The sequence below is a fragment of the Rhinatrema bivittatum genome, chromosome 5 (genome assembly GCF_901001135.1).
Source record: "Rhinatrema bivittatum chromosome 5, aRhiBiv1.1, whole genome shotgun sequence".
In the NCBI taxonomy this organism is placed as follows: domain Eukaryota; kingdom Metazoa; phylum Chordata; class Amphibia; order Gymnophiona; family Rhinatrematidae; genus Rhinatrema; species Rhinatrema bivittatum.
In genome coordinates, this window is record NC_042619.1 from 295,537,519 (window position 1) to 295,550,291 (window position 12,773).

The 12,773-nt window shown below is 46.0% G+C and overlaps 1 protein-coding gene across 2 annotated transcripts in view; it reads right to left on the bottom strand.

Annotated features, from left to right (window-relative positions):
- LOC115092810 (disintegrin and metalloproteinase domain-containing protein 9-like) overlaps nt 1-12,773 on the bottom strand; it is a 606,381-nt gene that overhangs the window by 465,220 nt on the left and 128,388 nt on the right. The window lies entirely within an intron of this gene.

The window sequence follows — 12,773 nt, forward strand, 5'->3', positions numbered from 1 at the left end:
CCTGGTACCCGAAGAGGAAGTTGCCCTTTGATGGGGGGTACTGTTGAGACCATCGCTGCCTGATGTCTCCAACCCGCCCACCTTACCTCTGTGGCGACTTCCTCTTTGCTTGTTGGATGTTTGGCTGCCGCAGCGTCATACTGCCATCCTCCTCAGGCGTCCCTGGACCGGCAAGATGCTGCACTCCACCATGTTTCCCAAAAGCCTAAGGGCGCACGCGAGCATGGCCCCGACTCAAGTACCAGCAATGGCACGAACCTCAGGGGCGTCCCCTGAGATGATGTCATCCGCACTGGATATTATTTTATTTTTATTTATTTAAAAGTTTTATATACCGACATTCATCAATGATATCACATCGGTTCACAGCGTAACATGAAACTAGTGCCTGTGGCGGCGCTTTACATCGAACATGTTTAACATAATACAATTGAAAAATATTGAAACATTATAACTAGGGAGTAAAGGAAAGGTAGGGGATTTTAAGGTCTCTGATTTTGCTAACTAATCGAGTTAGCAAGGAAAGTTTTCGTTCACTCCTAGCTACTCTGCCTCCTCGGACTTACCAGGGGTACCTGCTCCTCGGGGGGGGGGCCTAGTTTCTTTTTTGCCTTTCAGGTCGCAGTCTGGAACCGGTATTTGCTCCTCGAGGGCCCATGTTCTCTGACCTGCTTCTGAATACCACTTCTGCCAGGAAGTCATTGCTGCCTACGACACCAGTGAGTTACCATCATTCTCTCAGAGCTTCCCTGGAACCAGCTCTGCCATCCTGGGATCACTGTTCCAGTATCTGAGGGACTACAGCCCAGCCAGGTGCTTCCAGCTCACTGCTGCCATTTCTGGTCGTTCAATATACTGTTTAATAAAAGAATTAGTGTGTGTCTGTCTCCAAACTCTGAGCCCGACTGGTGGTCCCTCTCAGGATCTTCCCTCGGGGGCGTGGTCATCTGCCACCGGCCCAAGGATCCACCCACAACTACCTCAAACAATAACACTGTGTCTGTTCTGGTCTATGTCACTCAACTATCTCACCATCATAAGTGAGAAAAGACTGATTTCAACAGAAGTGAAACACTACCTTCAGAAGATGTACAGATATACTTTCCATTAAAATTATTAAAGGTCACCAAGCTTAGGGCAGACATGGAAATAGGAGATCTGGGCACTGGAACTAAAGCCTTGAGTCTTTGATGTCCAAGGCCATAGGGCCATGTTCTTCTTTAGATATAAGGGTGTTGCGACAGTCGGTCTTCGACGGCTTCGCCCCACCTACCTCTCACTACTTGCGGCTCCTCCCGCTCTCCTCGGACTAATGGCCTCTGCGGCGTCTGTCTGCCATCCTCCCCGGTATCCCCGGACCGGCTTTGGTGCTGCCTCATGCCATGCTCCTCCAAGGTACCTAGGACGTATGTCGCCCTCATCTTTATTCTCACGTTGGCGCAAACCTCTGGGGGCGTCCCCCTGATATGTCGTCACCACTCTTGGATATTTAAGCCTACTGTTTTTGCTAGCTCACCGAGTTAGCAACGGGATTCCTACAGATGGGATTCGCTCTCTGTACCTAACCTACTCAGCCACTCCAGCGCTACTGGAACTCTTACACCCCTCGGGGTTACTAACGGGGTACCCGCTCCTCGAGGGCCTCTTCTCTTCTTACAGGTACTATCAGGAAACCGGTACTCGCTCCTCGAGGGCCCATGTTTCCTGAGCCACTGCCTGTACTGCCTAACCTTCTACTTGGAAGACTTCACCTACAGCTTTCCATCTGTGAGTATAGATACCATCTATTCCACAGTACTGTTTCACTGGAACCAGGTACTCGCTCCTCGAGGGCCTGCCCTCCGCTCCAGTGTCAGACCTCTCGTCTAGTGGAATCTCTGTTACTGCTATGTGAGTACATTATAGCCGAGTCTCTCTACTCTAAGGGATCAGGTATTCGCTCCTCGAGAGCCTGCTTTCCCTGTCTCGGAGCTTCTCCTAATTCTACCTGGGACTCTTGTTTGCTTCTCATTGTGTACTCATAACTCTCAGTCTCTTTCCACTACAGCACAGCCTTGCAGAGGATTCGCTGTTCCAGCGTTCTGTGGGAGATATGCCCTGCTGGGCTCAACATCCACTACTCACTACTGCCACCTCTGGTCTCCAAAACTGTTTAATAAAAGATTCAAATCTGTGTTTGTGTATCCAGAGTCTAGCCTGACACCGTGCTCCCTCACGGGACTGCCCCCTGTGGGCGTGGTCAGCTGCCACAGTGTCCAAGGATCCACCCAAACATCATTAACCATAAAAAAGGTTGCTGCTATATACTTCAGAGACTGGGAAAATCTAGTTGCTGTTCTAGATAATCAGACAGTATAGGAGTTCCACACCTACATAACCCTGGCTGCAGTCAAACATGCTCTGTTTTGGCCCTGATTAGTAATATGTCTGACTAAAGCCCTCTAAAGAAACGTCTAAGCTACTCCGATTTCCATACTGTTACACAATCCCTTGTTTTATCATCGCTGGACTATTGTAATGTTCTGTTCTTAGGTCTTCCTAACTCTCACTTGCAGGTACTTCAGCTTATATAAAACTCCACAGTTCAACTCATATCTGGAACCCCTTTATGTAATCACATCTCCTCAATCCTAGATAGTTTGCACTGGTTACCTATACCTATCAGCTGGCTCATAAAGTTCAAATCACTGATGTGGTTCTTTAAGGCCCTTCATGAACTCACTCATTTCTGTTTGTTTTCAACAATATGGAAATATCAACCTCCTCTTCACAACACTTACTTGAGACTTCCCTGTCAGACATGCACGATCAGCTGAGTCCAGAAAGCATAATGTTCCATATCGCAGGCCCTGTTCTTTGGAACAGCCTCCCTGAGGAGATCATAACCAAGACGGACTTGCTCCATTTCAGAAAGCTCCTTAAATCCCATTTTTTCACTTTGGCTTTCGCTAACAGTTTATCCTAGATTTGTGCCTTGGGATCCCCTCCCTTCAGGTACTTGTCCATGTATAAAGCGAGAAGTATACTTAGTTATCTTCTGCTGTTAATTTGAATGTGTTATTTGTTTTAATATGTATGTTTTGATGTAATACGCTGAGAGACTTGTAGATCAGCAGAATATAAATTTCCTAAATAAATAAAATAAAGGAGAAACAAGAGTTTCTCCCATTATAGGGATGTCTTTTCTACCCCTTCACTAGCAAATTCCCAGTTAGCACAAACAGAGAGACTAATAGCTGTCAGTAAGAGATCCAAAATAACCCATATGAGAAATATCTGAAGGACATAAGGGGAAATAATCTTGTGAATCCATGTAGGAAGCTGCTTTAAAGGGGACTGATGAATAGGAGACCTCATATCTCTTTCAGACCTGAAATAGAACTGCACGTCTAACATCTTTTCAATGGAGAAATGAGGCCAGAAAACCTGTGGTTGACTGAACAGTCTAATACCATCAGCCCCAAGGCATATACTAGGAGTGACTGGAAAGTCCCCCAATAGTTGATGTGAAAGAGTATGCCAAGAACACAACAGCCTGCAACAAGGAGTGGTCTACCCCAGTCAAACCCATTGTCCTAGACTACCTCCCCATGGAAGGGAGCGAGCTGCCTGAACAGACTGCTTGTAGTCTCAAACAGTTCCAACCAGATCTGATATGGGGAGAGACGTTTCTGATGAACATTCCTAGATCATATCTGAACTTTGAGCGTTGGTCCTTAAATTTTCAGAACTACTCCAAAAGACAGTTACGGGTGATATTCAGCCCCACTTACAGGCAGATTCAGTACAGTGCGCTCCAAAGGCATTTGGACACGCGTTTTGGACACACTAGCTTTACCCCTTATTCAGTAAAGGGTAATAGAGCGTCCAAAACGCACGTCCAACCCTCCCCGAACCTAATAGCGCCCGCAACATGCAAATGCATGTTGATGGCCCTATTAGGTATTCCCGTGCGATTCAGAAAGCAAAATGTGCAGCCAAGCCGCACATTTTCCTTTCAGAAATTAGCGCCTACCCAAAAGGTAGGCGCTAATTTCTCCGGGCACCGGGAAAGTGCACAAAAAGCAGTAAAAACTGCTTTTCTGTGCACCCTCCGACTTAATATCATGGTGATATTAAGTCGGAGGTCCCGAAAGTTTAAAAAAGTAAAAAATAAATAAAAAATAAAAAATTTAAAATGGGCCCGTGGCTGGCGGGTTGAAAACCGGATGCTCAATTTTGCCGGCGTCCAGTTTCCGAACCCATGGCTGTCAGCGGGCTTGAGAATCGATGCCAGCAAAATTGAGCGTCGGCTGTCAAACCCGCTGACAGCTGCTGCTTCCATAAAAAAAAAAAAAAAAGCGACGCTAGGGACGCAGTAGTGTCCCTAGCACCTGTTTTTACCGCCGGGCCTAATTTTAATAAATTAAAATACTAAATCGCACGCACAGGAGAGTGGCCTATGCGCTCTCCCGCATTTTTACTGTATCGGCCCGATAGCTAGATAAGTAAGAACTTATCCTGCTAAGTGGCAGCAGCTAAATATCTGGCAGTGTTTAGCGGCCGCACTTATACAGTAATAAGTACTTATACAGTTACGTGGTGGGCAGGAGTTACATATTCAGCCAACACCTGGATAATTGACAATATTTGGATTTATCTGGTTAACTAGATAAGTTAGACTTGCTCAATATCAGGTCTAAAATTAGCTGGATAAGACTCATCTGGCTAACTTAAGTGGGATAGGTAGCGGTATAGCTATGCCGCTGAATATACCTATATAAGTTGCTAGTATATCTCACTATATCTCACTAATAAAACAATAAAATGGTTTGAGTCATACCTTAAAAACAGATATTTCCAAGTACAAATTAAAAATACACTTTCGGACAAAGTCACACTGCTAACTGGTGTCCCACAGGGATCGGCCCTATTGGCAACACTCTTTAACATTTATCTCCTCCCGGTATGTCACCTACTAGCAGGACTTGGAATCATACACTGCTTATACGCAGACGATATACAGCTACTGCTACCAATTGTAAACACCATTGAAGAAACAATGAAACTTGCTAATATGTATCTTGAGATAATTAAACAGCTCTTACATCAGATGGAACTGGTAATAAACATCGACAAAACGGAATTCCTACACATTGAACGTAAAAACATACACCACATCCAACCAACACTCACAACTAAAAATAACCAAACCGCTGAGCTAGCAACTAAAGTACGAAATCTAGGAATAATTGACCCTGAGCTAAACATGAAACAACACATCTCCTTGAAAATAAAGGAAGGATATGCGAAACTAATGATCCTAAGACGACTTAAACCTCTACTAACACTAAACAATTTCCGCACAGTTTTGCAGGCAATGATATTCTCAAGTACAGACTACTGCAACTCCCTACTTTTAGGACTACCACAATCCACAATTCGGCCAATACAAATATTACAAAATTCAGCTACTAGAATTTTGACTGCCAAAAAAAAGAATGATCACATTATAGGAACGCTTGCCGATCTACACTGGCTCCCAATTGAACAAAGAATTCAATATAAGGCCTTATGCATAATACAAACTAATCCATGATGAAAAAGCTGACTGGCTTAATACAGCACTGCGCGTACATGCCCCACAAAGAAACCTAAGATCTGCTAATAAGGCTCTACTAACTGTTCCCTCTGTCAAAACAGCACGCCACACGCAAGTTAGGGAGAGAGTACAATCACTGGTTAGCCCCATGCTATGGAACACCATGCCTCTCGAAATAAGACTGCAGAGAAACTTCAAAATATTCAAATCCAATCTGAAAACCTGGCTATTTAAACAAGCTTTTTATAAAGATAAAGTGAAGGAAAAAAACAGTTGATTGATTAGGATGCACCAAACTAGAAATTGTTATTTGTAACCTACAAATGCACATTAAAGTTAAATTCTTTCCGTCTACTATGCTCCCTACAGACAAACTTAATGTACACACATTTTATTGAAGTGAATTGTTACCGCACTATGATGGCACATGATTAATTGTAATCTATACCACTTACTTTATTCATTATCGTGCCTTGCTGTAAACCGTTGTGATGGTTATCTAACTTAACGACGGTATAGAAGAGCTTTTAAATAAAAATAAATAAATATATTCAGCAGCATAGCTATGCCACTAAATATCCAATATGAGTTAGCCAGATAAGTCTTATCCAGCTGACTTTCTTAGATGGATTTTTTGAATATCCACCTCTGTTATCTCTTGGAAAGGGTAAAATTCTACAAGGCTGAGATAGTAATGGCCATTGCTCTGAGGCAAAGCTCCCAAGAATCATGAATGTAAACACTATGACTTCATCTTTAACAAGCCCAAGCCAGGTCATATAGGGGATATGACCGAAAGAGATCCTAGCATCATTTATCTCCACCATGCAAGTCTCCCCAGTCATGAATCCAGCCGGGAGCTGTAGGACCCTGTGTAGGGAGATTTGAGACCCCCCCCCTCCCCATTTTTTGCACACTGTTATCTTTAATGAAGGTCACCTTGGCTACCTGAGAAAAATGTTGCACCCAGCGCAGGAGGACTCATGTCACAAAGCTATTGCATGCAGTTGTTTAGGGAGAGAGACTAGAGAAGGAAAGATCATTTAAGTGGAAACGTATTCTTTCTCCCAGGACAAACAGGATGGTAGTCCTCACATATGGGTAACATCATCAGGATGGAGCCTATCATGCAACACTTTTGCCAAAGTTTCTAGAACTTTGACTTGGCACACTGAGCATGCCCAGCATGCCACCAACCCTGCATCCAGCAGGGGTTCCCCCTCAGTCTCTTTTTTTCCGCATGGCAGTAGTCACGCGGGTTGAGGAGCTCTTACACATATTCCTGACAGGAATTTCCTCAAAGAACTTTTAAAAAAAATTTTTTGACAAATTTCATCCCATCTGGAGTCCCCCTATTGACTATCGATATCTGCTAATGTTAGGTAAGGCTTTACCTCGTTTTCCCTTTCAAGGCCTGATAGCCACTGACCGCACCGTGGTTAATTTTTCTCTAACAAGTATGGTGATGGGTTTTCGAAGGTGCCCTGATTGTCCAAGGACAATGTCCATCACGCACCCGCATCAGGTATGTGTCCTATGCTTGGGGGCTACCCATGTACCAACTATGCCCAAATGACCCCTAAGGGCCATCAGGCCCACTTAGAGAAAATGGAGATTCTGTTCCAAACTAAGCAGCCTACTCAGCCAAAAACCTTGACGTCATCGGTGCCGTCGCCTTCAACTCCTTGGCACCAGCCGGACACTAGTAATTCTCGGTTAGCTGGATCCCTCTCGAAGATGTCCACCTCTTTGTCCTTGGCACCGGAGAAAGTCCGGGCCGAGCACCGGGAAAAACACAGACATCGGAAGGCTCTGTCCACTGGTCCAGGCAAAGCCTCGACATCGACAGAGCCACCGACTAAGAAGGCCCGCGCAGAGGAGCACCCATCCTCCTCCATATCTGGGACACAGAGGCTTTCCCCACCTTCAGTGGTGCAGGGAGCCGAGACTCTACTCTCACTGGTGGACCCTCCGGTGACGCCTGTGCAGCCTCCAACTCCGGAACGGTCTTTCAAACACCAGGTTTCCGTGAGGATTTGAACCAGATGGTTCAAGAAGCAGTCATCCAAGCACTTCAAGGACTTCTGCCTCCATCGGCACCAGCATCAACACCAATCTCAGACACGGATCTGATGCCTAAGATGCTGGCTCCATTACTGGACAGGCTGGATACGCTCATCGGCGCATTTCCACCAGTGTTCCGAAAACGCCAATATGTCCACAGCCATCGACACCAATTCCCCTGTTATCGGAGGATGAGGATTCATCAATGCCAGACCCAGTTCCAGGGCCATCTGGGATTTTTCCACCAAAATGTCCAAAGTCACCACTTCCAAGGGTGCCTCCCCCGTCTTTGGTACCGCATCGACCCTTATCGGTGCCTCCTCCGATACCAGCGGTGCCACGACCCGATCCAATGGGAATAGGCCTCTTCCTTCCATCAGGAGGCCCACCAGATGCTGGTGATCAACCATACCAACCCTGGAGTGATGATATCTTGGACACTCAGGACACTGATGACATTTCTTCAGAACCATCTCCTCCTGATGAGTGAAGACTCTCCCCTCCAGAGGATCTGTCCTTCATCAGCTTTATAAAGGAAATGTCAGAAACCATTCCTTTTAACCTACAAACAGAAGAAGACTCCAAGCACAAGATGCTTGAAGTCCTCCAATTTGTGGATGCCCCCAAAGGGTTTATGTCTATACCAGTTCACGAAGTCCTTCTTGAACTTCTACAACGTACCTGGGAGCATCCAGGCATCGTTCCATCAGTGAATCGGAAGACAGACGCCACCTACTTGGTTCAGTCAGTTCCTGGGTTCCAAAAGACCCAGCTGTCTCACCATTCAGTAGTAGTGGAGTCTGCTCAGAAGGCAAGAAAGTCTCGGCCCCATTCTTCTACACCTCCTGGGAAAGAACAGAGATTTGACGCCTTGGGACGTAGGGTATTCCATGGCTCCATGCTAATTTCACGTATAGCGGCCTACCAGCTATATATGACGCAGTACAGAAGAAACTTCTTCAAGCTGCTGCAAGACTTTTCTGAGTCCCTTCCAGAAGAATTTCAGGAACAGCTAAACTCCATCCTCAAGAAAGGCCTTGATGCTGGGAAGCATGAGGTCCGAGTTGCATATGACATCTTTGACACTGCTTCTAGAGTGTCTGCAGCGGGAATAAGTGCCAGAAGATGGGCATGGCTAAAGTCATCAGATTTACGGCCAGAAGTTCAGGAGAGGTTGGCGGACCTCCCCTGTACAGGCAATAATTTATTCAGGGATAAAATACAGGAGACTGTTGCACAACTCAAGGACCACCACAAGACATTGTGCCAGCTCTCTGCTGAACCCTCTGATTTTCCCTCTACTTCTAAATGGCTGTTCAGAAGAGAGGCCAAGAGGACAACCTATAAAGCTCTGTAGGTATTATCCTCCCCCATCTCACACTTGCCCAACCAGAAGGATCAAGCCTGTCAATCCATACCTCAAAAAACCCAGCCAGTTCCGCAGCCTGGCCCTGCTTTGGAGTTTTGACTCCCTGCTAGAGAGCAAGTTTCAACTTCCATCTCTACCATCTCTGCCAGTGGGTGGCTGCTTGTGCCATTTCACCAATGGTACAATCACACATGGCGCACAATCACTACAGATTAATGGGTCTTCTCTGTAGTGGCTCAAGGTTACCATTTCAACACCATCGGACTCCCCACGAGGTCCAGGGTGGGGGTTAACCGACCACTCACCACTTCTGGAGGAGGAACTAACAACCCTCCTCCAATCCAATGCCATAGAACCAGTACCCACTCTACAGTGGGGAAAAGGGTTCTATTCTTGATATTTCCTAATACCAAAAAAATCAGGAGGCATTTAACCAATCTTGAATCTTCGTGCCTTAAACAAATACCTGCAAAAGGAAAAGTTCGGAATGGTAACCTTAGGTTCCCTACTCCCTCTTCTCTGAGTGTAACACAGTGGACCCTAAAGTCCCAGTGGTCTCAGGCCCACCATCCAATGCCCATGTCACCAGGCAGCTTTGTCTCTCGCTAGCTTGGAGGATTCAGGAGTCCAATCTTCTCAGAGGACTACCTTTTCAATCTCTAGAACCTCAAATAACACTAACAGATGTTTCCAACCTCGGTTGGGAGCCCATGTCAACAACCTGCAAACTCAGGGAACCTGGTCTGCAGCAGAATCACAACAGCAGATACATTTTCTGGAGCTCAGGGCAATAAGGTATGCCCTAATGGCCTTCCGGGTTTGCCTAACAAGACAATTCTAGTCCAAACAGACAACCAGGTAGTGATGTGATACATCAAGAAACAGGGTGGAACGGGCTCGCACCTGCTATGTCAGGAAGTAGCACAGATATGGGCCTGGGCTCTCTCTCACTCCATGTTCCTGAGAGCAACCTACCTGGCAGGCGTGGACAATGTGATTGAGGACAAGGTGATTCGGACCTTTCATCCTCAAGAATGGTCCCTAGATCCCACGAAAGCAGAGAAAATCTTCCAGCGGTGGGGCTATCCACACACAGATCTCTTTGCATCAATTCACAACCGCAAAATGGAAAACTTCTGCTCACTACATCGCAGTTACAGGACACCCCCAAGAGATGCTTTCGCCCTCTCATGGTCAAAGGGTCTCCAGTATGCTTACTCTCCACTTCCACTCATCAGCAAGACTCTCGTGAAGTTACGACAAGACAAGGGCTTAATGATTCTCATAGCCCCTTACTGGCCGCGTCAAGTGTGGTTTCCCATCCTTCGCAACCTCTCAGTCCATCAGCAAATTCTCCTGGGAGCAGATCAGTCTGATAACACAGAACAACGGACAACTGCGTCATCCAAACCTCCAGGCCCTGTCCCTGACAGCATGGATGTTGAAAGGTTGATCCTACAATCTCTAAACCTCTTGGATACTGTATCCCAAGTCCTCGTAGCTTCACGGAAGCCTTCTACTAGGAAATCTTATTGTTCCAAATGGAAAAGGTTTTCCTTATGGTGCACACAACGAAGTTCCTAGACTAGCTCTGGTATCTATTGGAGCTGGTCTACAAACCTTCCTCCAGAGTCCATGTCAGTGCCATAGCCGCTTACCACAAGGGCATAAGGGATGTCTCGATATCGACACAACCCCTCATAGCATGCTTCATGAGAGGCTTACTACATCTAAAACCCCCACTTCATCATCCGGCCTCTGCTTGGGACCTCAATGTGGTATTAGCACAGCTCATGAAACCTCCGTTTAAGTCTCTACACTCCTGCGAGCTGCGTTCTCACATCAGCTCTTAGCGTCAGTGAGCTACAAGCGCTGGTAACATACCCACCTTACACAAAATTTCTCCGTGATCGGGTGGTGCTTCGCACTCATCCTAAATGTCTACCAAAGGTAGTATCTGAATTTCAGTTAAATCAATCCTTTATACTATCTACTTGCTTTTCAAAACCCCACTCACATCCAGGTAAGCGAGTGCTGGCATTCCTTGGACTGCAAACATACACTAGCCTTCTATTTGTAGCACACTGCAGCCCATAGGAATTCCACCTAGCTGTTTGTCTCCTTCGATAAAAACAAACTGGGAGTTCTGGTGGGCAAACCCTATCCTCCTGGCTGGCGGACTGTATTTCCTTCTGCTACCAGAAAGCAGGCCTTCCGCTACAGGAGCGTATAAAAGCGCACTCTATAAGAGCCATGGCAACATCAGTAGCGCACCTCCGTTTGGTGCCTCTCACTGACATCTGTAGGGCTGCTGCATGGAGTTCTCTGCATATCTTTGCAGCTCATTGTCTGGACAAGGCTGGCAGGCAAGATTCATTTTTGGCCAGTCTGTTCTGTGCAATTTATTCTCAGCTTAATAACCCAACTTCCTTCCAGCAACCCACTGGGAATTTCAGGCTGCCATCTTAACCAAACCCACTCCTGTTGTTGTGCCTGCTGCATGTCATTGGGTGCTTTTGGTACATTTACTCTGACATCCTCAGCTCACTATTCACACATATGTGAGGACTACCATCCTGCTTGTCCTGGGAGAAAGCAGAGTTGCTTACCTGTAACAGGTGTTCTCCCAGGACAGCAGGATGTTAGTCCCCATGAAACCCACCCACCACCCCGCGGAGTTTGGTTCGCTGACAATTTGTTACTCGCTCCTACTTTTAATATAAAGTAGACTGAGAGGGGATCCTTGCTGGATGCAGGGTATGCTCAGTGTGCCAACACAAAAGTGTTCCATGATAGGCTCCATCCTGATGATGTCACTCATATGTGAGGACTAACATCCTGCTGTCCTGGGAGAATACCTGTTACTGGTAAGCAACTCTGCTTTCTATCATGGGGGCTCCTCAAAGTTGTGACTCCCTCCACCAATTGTGGTTTTAAAAGATGAGGAGAATCCCCTAGATAATCTAATACAATAGCCTTCTCTTTCCTGGGAAGAGAATATAGATCCCTCATCAAGTAGTCCATCATAAAGTTGGAATTAAATAGCTCACAAGGAGATACCATCTCCAAAGTCAGATGCAATAGGAAACACTTTGGGTGGGGATGCCCTATGTGCACCCAGGAATGTGGGAGTCCCCTCCAGATTACTGCCTCTCAGTTCATCCAAGAGCTGCAGGAGGTCACAACCTGAAATTAAGAGTCACCAGCTCCTCTCTCCTGATTAGCCTCCCCACTGAGGTTCTGTCCCCTTCTGAGGCGGCATTCTTCCCCTGTCTGCCATATTAGCTATCTCATCCTACTCCTTGTCCAGCTGATTCTCTAGGACTGTCCTTAGCCAGTGGAGTGCTCTAACCCCTCATATGTTGTCAAAGCTAACCTAATGTTCTTCCATGCAGAGACCTAGGTATGGGCTGGGAAGGGATTGAGGATGAATTCAATGGCTCTGCCCAAACAGGACCACCTGGAAATTTTTTTAATAAGCTCCAGCAATCTTCTGTATTACAAGCACAATTTTGCCTAAAAGATCTTTTGGAAGCTTCATTTGTATAGAAAAGAGAGAGATGATTCTTTAGGCTTTTACCTCCATTGCTCTGCTAGTAGGGAAAGAGGCAGGGATGTGCTCCAACATATCTATGAGGTTGCCTGCTGAAACAACAACTCGATAGAGAACTGGAGCTATGTATTCTATTTATTTATTAGAATTTTATATTCTGCTTTTTGGCACTTCAAAGCGGATTACATTCAGGTACTGTTGATATT